Source organism: Oncorhynchus mykiss, chromosome 10 (assembly GCF_057628025.1).
Source record: "Oncorhynchus mykiss isolate SJ-2025 chromosome 10, ASM5762802v1, whole genome shotgun sequence".
NCBI lineage: Eukaryota > Metazoa > Chordata > Actinopteri > Salmoniformes > Salmonidae > Oncorhynchus > Oncorhynchus mykiss.
This window is the reverse complement of record NC_143031.1, coordinates 21141702-21151059: the sequence shown is the minus strand read 5'-3', so window position 1 is coordinate 21151059 and position 9358 is coordinate 21141702.

The following is a 9358-nucleotide window of genomic DNA, read 5'->3' as shown; positions in this document are numbered from 1 at the left end:
TTTGAAGATTTTAGAAAGGCAGGGCAGGATGGATATAAGTTTATAGCAGTTTGGGTCTAGAGTGTCACCCCCTTTGAAGAGGGGGAGGACCATGGCAGCTTTCCAATCTTTGGGGCTCTCAGACGATACGAAAGCGAGGTTAAACAGGCTAGTAATAGGGGTTGCAACAATTTCGGCAGATCATTTTAGAAAGAGAGGGTCCAGATTGTCTAGCCCAGCTGATTTGTAGGGATTCATATTTTGCAGCTCTTTCAGAACATTAGCTGTCTGGATTTGGGTGAAGGAGAAGCAGGGCAAGTTTCTGCAGGGGGTTGCTGAGCTGTTGGCCGGGGTAGGGGTAGCCAGGTGAAAAGCATGGCCAGCCGTAGAAAAATGCTTATTGAAATTCTAGATTATTGTAGATTTATCGGTGGTGACAGTGTTTCCTAGCCTCAGTGCAGTGGCCAGCTGGGAGGAGGTGCTCTTATTCTCCATGGACTTTACAGTGTTCCAGAACTTTTTGGAATTAGTGCTACATGATGCACATTTCTTTTTGAAAAAGCTAGCCTTAGCTTTCCTAACTGACTGAGTATATTGGTTCTTGACTTGCCTGGAATATCATGAGGGATATTCGATGCTAATACAGAATGCCACAGGATGATTTTGTGTTGGTCAATGGCAGTCAAGTCTGGGGTGAACCAAGGGCTATATCTGTCCTTAGTTCTACATTTTTTGAATGGGGCATGCTTATTTAAGATGGCAAGGAAAGCACTTTTAAAGAGCAACCAGGCATCCTCTACTGATGGGATGAGGTCAATATCCTTACAGGATACCCGGGTCAGGTTGATTAGAAAGGCCTGCTCGCTGAAGTGTTTTAGGGAGCGTTTAACAGTGATGAGGGGTGGTCGTTTGACCGCGGACCCATTACACACGCAGGCAATGAGGCAGTGATCGCTGATATCCTGCTTGAAGACAGCAGAGGTGTATTTAGAGGGCAAGTTGGTCAGGATGATATCTAAGAGGGTGCCCATGGTTACGGATTTAGGGTTGTACCTGGTAGGTTTCTTAATCATTTGTGTGAGATTGAGGGAATCTAGCTTAGATTGTAATATGGCTGGGGTGTTAAGCATATCCCAGTTTAGGTCACCTAACAGTACAAACTCTGAAGATAGATGGGGGGCAATCAATTCACATATAGTGTCCAGGGCACAGCTGGGGGTCTATAACAAGCGGCAAGTTTGAATTGTTTGGGCACAGACCTGGATAGTACAGTCGTGGCTAAAGGTTTTGAGAATGACACAAATATACATTTTCACAAAGTCAGCTGCCTCAGTTTGTATGATGGCAATTTGCATATACTCCAGAATGTTATGAAGAGTGATCAGATGAATTGCAATTAATTGCAAAGTCCCTCTTGCCATACAAATGAACTGAATCCCCCAAAAAATATTTCCACTGCATTTCAGCCCTGCCACAAAAAGACCAGCTGACATCATGTCAGTGATTCTCTCGTTAACACAGGTGTGAGTGTTGACGAGGACAAGGCTGGAGATCACTGTCATGCTGATTGAGTTCGAATAACAGACTGAAAGCTTCAAAAGGAGGGTGGTGCTTGGAATCATTGTTCTTCCTCTGTCAACCATGGTTACCTGCAAGGAAACACATGCCGTCATCATTGCTTTGCACAAAAAGGGCTTCACAGGCAAGGATATTGCTGCCAGTAAATCAACCATTTATCGGATCATCAAGAACTTCAAGGAGAGCGTATCAATTGTTGTGAAGAAGGCTTCAGGGCACCCAAGAAAGTCCAGCAAGTGCCAGGATCGTCTCCTAAAGTTGATTCAGCTGCGGGATCAGGGCACCACCAGTACAGAGCTTGCTCAGGAATGGCAGCAGGCAGGTGTGAGTGCATCTGCATGCACAGTGAGGTGACGTCTTTTGGAGGATGGCCTGGTATCAAGAAGGGCAGCAAAGAAGCCACTTCTCTCCAGGAAAAACATTAAGGACAGACTGATATTCTGCAAAAGTTACAGGGATTCGACTGCTGAGGACTGGGGTAAAGTAATTTTCTCTGATGAATCCCCTTTCCGATTGTTTGGGGCATCCGGAAAAAAGCTTGTCCGGAGAAGACAAGGTGAGCGCTACCATCAGTCCTGTGTCATGCCAACAGTAAAGCATCCTGAGACCATTCATGTGTGGGGTTGCTTCTCAGCCAAGGGAGTGGGCTCACTCACAATTTTGCCTAAGAACACAGCCATTAATAAAGAATGGTACCAACGCATCCTCCGAGAGCAACTTCTCCCAACCATCCAGGAACAGTTTGGTGACGAACAATGCCTTTTCCAGCATGATGGAGCACCTTGCCATAAGGCAATAGTGATAACTAAGTGGCTTGGGGAACAAAAGATTGATATTTTGGGTTCATGGCCAGGAAACTCCCCAGACCTTAATCCCATTGAGAACTTGTGGTCAAACCTCAAGAGGCGGGTGGACAAACAAACACCCACAAATTCTGACAAACTCCAAGCATTGATTATGCAAGAATGGGCTGCCATCAGTCAGGATGTGGCCCAGAAGTTAATTGACAGCATGACAGGGTGGATTGCAGAGGTCTTAAAAAAGAAGGTTCAACACTGCAAATATTGACTCTTTGCATCAACTTAATTTAATTGTCAATAAAAGCCTTTGACACTTATGAAATGCTTGTAATTATACTTCAGCATTCCATAGTAACATCTGACAAAAATATCTAAAGACACTGAAGCAGGAAACTTTGTGGAAATTCATATTTGTGTCATTCTCAAAACGTTTGTGAACCTTTGTGAATAACAACATCAACAACACAAGTCCTATAGCGATTTACATATTTTATTTACTTATATGTTTTATATATTTTAAAATCACTCAAAAATAAAGTTGGCAGTGCAAACCAAGAGGACAAACAGTTAAACACTAAATACATTAATGAAGGTATTTGATGACAATTCACCTCACTGTAGTTGACTTGTTCACTGCATAATATTTAGGCAAAAAACGAGGAACAGGTAAACAAACTCAAAACTGTTATAATTATAGTAGCTAGGTTACAGGAATAATCAGTGTTACTCTGAGAGGGATACCTCAGAGACAGGGCTGGATTAAGAAATCATCGGCCCAGGGGGAGGTAGCTAGTATGTACATATCTGTAGGGGTAAAGTGACTAGGCAACAAGATAGATAATAGACAGTAGCAGCAGCATTTGTGGTGTGTGTTTGTGTGTGTCTTATCAGTATGAATGTGTGCTCATGTTATGTGTGTGGGCATATGTAGTGTGTGTTGGGGTGTTAGTGTAAGTATGTATGAGTACAGGAGGGGACAAAGCACACACCCCTGAGGGGCCCCTTTGTTTATGGTCAGCATGGCAGATGTGTTGTTGCCAACCCTCACCGGCTGGGTGTGGCACATCAGGATGTCCAGAATCCAGTTGCAGAGACATTACATTAGTAGAATATTGTTTAATACCACACAAATAACCAAAATGAGTGGCTACTCTGACACTGACCAACTGAGATCAATTAAAATGATCTGGTCTTGAATTCAAACAATAGTCTAGGCCAATGAAGCGACACACAGATAGTAAAATATTAGGAGGATATATATTGCCTTCGAAAAGTATTCAGACCTTTTTTCACATTTCGTTACATTACAGCCTTATTCTAAAATTGATTAAATGTTTTTTGTCTCCCTCAGCAATCTACACACAATACCCCATAATGACAAAGAGAAAACATGTTTTTAGAAATGTTTGCAATGTATAAAAAACAGAAATACCATGTTTACACAAGTATTCAGATAGTTTGCTATGAGACTAGAAATTGAGCTCAGGTGCATCCTGTTTCCATTGATCATCCTTGAGATGTTTCTACAACTTGATTGGAGTCCACCTGTGGTGGATTCAATTGATTGGACATGATTTGGAAAAGGCAAACGCCTGTAAATATAAGGTCCCATTGACAGTGCATGTCAGAGCAAAAACCAAGCCATGAGGTCAAAGGAATTGTCCGTAGAGCTCAGAGACTGGATTGTGTTGCAGCACAGATCTGGGGAAGGGTACCAAAAAAGGTCTACAGCATTGAAGATCCCCAAGAACAGTGGCCTCCATCATTCTTAAATGGAAGAAGTTTAGAACCACCAAGACTCTTCCTAGAGCTCGCTGCCTGGCCAAACTGAGCAATAGGGGGAGAAGAGCCATGGTCAAGGAGGTGACCAAGAACCCGATGGTCACTCTTGACAGAGCTCTAGAGTTACTCTGTGGAAATGGGAGAACCTTCCAGAAGGACAAGCATCTCTGCAGCACTCCACCAATCAGGCCTTTATGGTAGAGTGGCCAGACGGCAGCCACTCCTCAGTAAAAGGCACATGATAGCCAGCTTGGAGTTTGACAAAAGGCACCTAAAGACTCTCAGACCATGAGAAACAAGATTCTCTGGTCTGATGAAACCAAGATTGAACTCTTTGGCCTGAATGCCAAGCGTCATGTCTAGAGAAAACCTGGCAGCACCCCTTAGGTGAAGCATGGTGGTGGCAGCATCATGCTGTGGGTGTGTTTTTCAGTGGCAGGGACTGGGATACTAGTCAGGATCAAGGCAAAGACGAACGGAGCAAAGTACATAGAGATCCTTGATGAAAACCTGCTCCAGAGCGAAGGTTGACCTTCCAACAGGACAATGACCCTAAGCACACAGCCAAGGCAACACAGGAGTGGCTTCGGGACAAGTCTCTGAATGTCCTTGAGTGGGCCAACTATAACCAGGACTTGAACCCGATCGAACATCTCTGGAAAAACCTGAAAATAGCTGTGCAGCAACGCTCCCCATCCAACCTCACAGAGCATGAGAGGAATGGGATAAACTCCCCAAATACAGGTGTACCAACTTTGTAGCGTCATACCCAAGAATACTCAAGGCTGTTATTGCTGCCAAAGGTGCTTGAACAAAGTACTGAGTAAAGGGTCTGAATACTTATGTAAATGTAATTTCTATTTTTTATTAATACATTTTCAAAAATTTCTACACCTCTTTTTGCTTTGTTATTATGGGGTATTGTGTGTAGATTGAGGGGAAAAACGATGTAATCAATTTTAGAATAGGGCTGCAACATAACACAATGTATAAAGAGTCAAGGGGTCTGAATACTTTCCAAATGCACTGTACAGTGGGGCAAAAAAGTATTTAGTCAGCCACCAATTGTGCAAGTTCTCCCACTTAAAAAGATGACAGGCCTGTAATTTTCATCATAGGTACACTTCAACTATGACAGACAAAATGAGGGAAATAAATCCAGAAAATCACATTGTAGGATTTTTTATGAATTTATTTGTACTATTTGTAGAATAATAGTGAAGACATCAAAACAATGAAATAACACATACAGAATAATTTAATAACCAAAAATGTGTAAGACAAATCAAAATATATTCTTAAAAGTAGCCACACTTTGCCTTGACAGCTTTGCACACTCTTGGCATTCTCTCAACCAGCTTCATGAGGTAGTCACCTGGAATGTATTTCAATTAAGGTGTGCCTCGTTAAAAGTTAATTTGTGGAATTACTTTCCTTCTTAATGCATTTGAGCCAATCAGTTGTGTTGTAACAAGGTAGGGGCGGTATACAGAAGATAGCCCTATTTGGTAAAAGACCAAGTCCATATTATGTCAAGAACAGCTCAAATAAGCAAAGAGAAACGACAGTCTATCATTACTTTAAAACACATCTACAGGATCGCCCCCCCCCCCCCCCCCCCCCCGCGGTTGAGATCATGTAGGCTAATGTGATTAGCATGAGGTTGTAAGTAACAATAATATTTCCCAGGACATAGACATATCTGACATGGGCAGAAGGCTTCAATTATTGTTAATCTAACTGCACTGTCTAATTTACAGTAGCTATTTCAGTGGCGGAATACCATGCTATTGTTTGAGGAGAGTGCACAGTTATGAACATAAATGTATTAATAAAACAATTAGGCACATTTGGACAGTCTTGATACATTTTGAACAGAAATGTAATGGTTCATTGAATCCAACTTTGCAAGTACACTGCTGCCATCTAGTGGCCAAAATCAATATTGCACCTAACCTGGAATAGTACATTATGGCCTTTCTCTTGCGTTTCAAAGATGAGGAAAAAAACATAATACGTTTTTTCATTTTTCATTTAGCTCTCATTTAGACCGCCACGTAAAAGGAATAACCAGAGTTACCTCTGCTGCAGAGGTTCATTAGTTACAAGCCTCAGAAATTGCAGACCGAATAAAAGCTTCAGAGTAACAAACACATCTCAACATCAACTGTTCCGAGGAGACGGCATGAAATCATGGTCAAATTGCTGCAAAGAAACTACTACTAAAGGACACCAATAAGAAGAAGAGACTTGCTTTGGCCAAAAAACACCAGCAATGGACATTAGACCGGTGGAAATCTGTCCTTTGGTCTGATGGGTGCAAATTTGAGATTTCTGGTTCCAACCGCCATGTCTTTGTGAGACGCAGAGTAGGTGGCTACCACAGAATTCTGCAGCGATACGCCATCCCATCTGGTTTGCACTTAGTGGGACTATCAATTGTTTTTCAACAGGACAATGACCCAAAACACACCTCCAGGCTGTGTAAGGGGTATTTGACCAAGGAGAGTGATTGAGTTCTGCATCGAATGACCTGGCCTCCACAATCACCCAACCTCAACCCAATTGAGATGGTATAGGATGAGTTGGACCACAGAGTGAAGGAAAAGCAGCCAACAAGTGCTCAGCATATGTGGAAACTCTTTCTCAAGACTGTTGGAAAAGCATTCCAGGTGAAGCTGATTGAGAGAATGACAAGTGTCCAAAGCTGTCATCATGGAAAAGGGTGGCTACTTTGAAGAAACTCAAATATATTTTGATTTGTTAAACACTTGTTTGACTACTACGCAATTCCATGTGTTATTTCATAGTTTTGATGTCTTCACTATTATTCTACAATGTAGAAAATAGTCCAAATAAATATTAAACCCCTTGAATGAGTAGGTGTGTCCAAACTTTTGACTGGTACTGTGTATGTATATATAAAAACGAATATATTAATATTCGTTTTTAATAGGCTACAGTAGGTCAGTGTCGGAATAGTGTACCCAATTGTAATACTTGAGTAAAAGTAAAGATACTTTAACAGAAAATGACTCAAGTAAAAGTCAGTAATACTACTTGAGTAAAAGTTAAAGTATTTGGTTATAAATATATTTAAGTATCAAAAGTAAATGAATTGCTAAAATATACTTCAGTATCAAAAGTACAGTGCCTTGCGAAAGTATTCGGCCCCCTTGAACTTTGTGACCTTTTGCCACATTTCAGGCTTCAAACAAAGATATAAAACTGTATTTTTTTGTGAAGAATCAACAACAAGTGGGACACAATCATGAAGTGGAATGACATTTATTGGATATTTCAAACTTTTTTAACAAATCAAAAACTGAAAAATTGGGCGTGCAAAATTTCTCAGCCTTAACCTTAAGTTAATACTTTGTAGTGCCACCCTTTGCTGCGATTACAGCTGTAAGTCGCTTGGGGTATGTCTCTATCAGTTTTGCACATCGAGAGACTGACATTTTTTCCCATTCCTCCTTGCAAAACAGCTCGAGCTCAGTGAGGTTGGATGGAGAGCATTTGTGAACAGCAGTTTTCAGTTCTTTCCACAGATTCTCGATTGGATTCAGGTCTGGACTTTGACTTGGCCATTCTAACACCTGGATATGTTTATTTTTGAACCATTCCATTGTAGATTTTGCTTTATGTTTTGGATCATTGTCTTGTTGGAAGACAAATCTCCGTCCCAGTCTCAGGTCTTTTGCAGACTCCATCAGGTTAACTTCCAGAATGGTCCTGTATTTGGCTCCATCCATCTTCCCATCAATTTTAACCATCTTCCCTGTCCCTGCTGAAGAAAAGCAGGCCCAAACCATGATGCTGCCACCACCATGTTTGACAGTGGGGATGGTGTGTTCAGCTGTGTTGCTTTTACGCCAAACATAACGTTTTGCATTGTTGCCAAAAAGTTCAATTTTGGTTTCATCTGACCAGAGCACCTTCTTCCACATGTTTGGTGTGTCTCCCAGGTGGCTTGTGGCAAACTTTAAACAACACTTTTTATGGATATCTTTAAGAAATGGCTTTCTTCTTGCCACTCTTCCATAAAGGCCAGATTTGTGCAATATACAACTGATTGTTGTCCTATGGACAGAGTCTCCCACCTCAGCTGTAGATCTCTGCAGTTCATCCAGAGTGATCATGGGCCTCTTGGCTGCATCTCTGATCAGTCTTCTCCTTGTATGAGCTGAAAGTTTAGAGGGACGGCCAGGTCTTGGGAGATTTGCAGTGGTCTGATACTCCTTCCATTTCAATATTATCGCTTGCACAGTGCTCCTTGGGATGTTTAAAGCTTGGGAAATCTTTTTGATTCCAAATCCGGCTTTAAACTTCTTCACAACAGTATCTCAGACCTGCCTGGTGTGTTCCTTGTTCTTCATGATGCTCTCTGCGCTTTTAACGGACCTCTGAGACTATCACAGTGCAGGTGCATTTATACAGAGACTTGATTACACACAGGTGGATTGTATTTATCATCATTAGTCATTTAGGTCAACATTGGATCATTCAGAGATCCTCACTGAACTTCTGGAGAGAGTTTGCTGCACTGAAAGTAAAGGGGCTGAATAATTTTGCACGGCCAATTTTTCAGTTTTTGATTTGTTAAAAAAGTTTGAAATATCCAATAAATGTCGTTACACTTCATGATTGTGTCCCACTGGTTGTTGATTCTTCACAAAAAAAATACAGTTTTATATCTTTATGTTTGAAGCCTGAAACGTGGCAAAAGGTCGCAAAGTTCAAGGGGGCCGAATACTTTCGCAAGGCACTGTATATAAAGCAAACCAGATGGCATACTTTTCTTGTTTTTATACATTTGTGGATAGCCTGGGGTACACTCAGACATCATTTATAAACAAAGCATGTTTGTTTAGTGAGTCTTCCAGATCAGAGGAAGACCAGGGATAAGTGCGTGAATAGGACCATTTTCCTGTCTAGCTAAGCATTCGAAATGTAACGAGTACTTTTAGGTGTCAGGGGAAATGTATGGAGTAAAAAGTACATCATTTTCTTTAGGAATGTAGTAGAGTAAAAGTAAAAGCAGTAAAAAATATAAATAGTAAAGTACAGATACCTCCAAAAACGACTTAAGTACTTTACACCACTGCAGTCGGCTACTAAATAAACTTTCCAGTGGTAAAGTGACTCACCCAATGATGAAGATGACTCCACAGGCTACTCACGGGTGATGGCCGATGCACTCATAGGAGGCAATATCT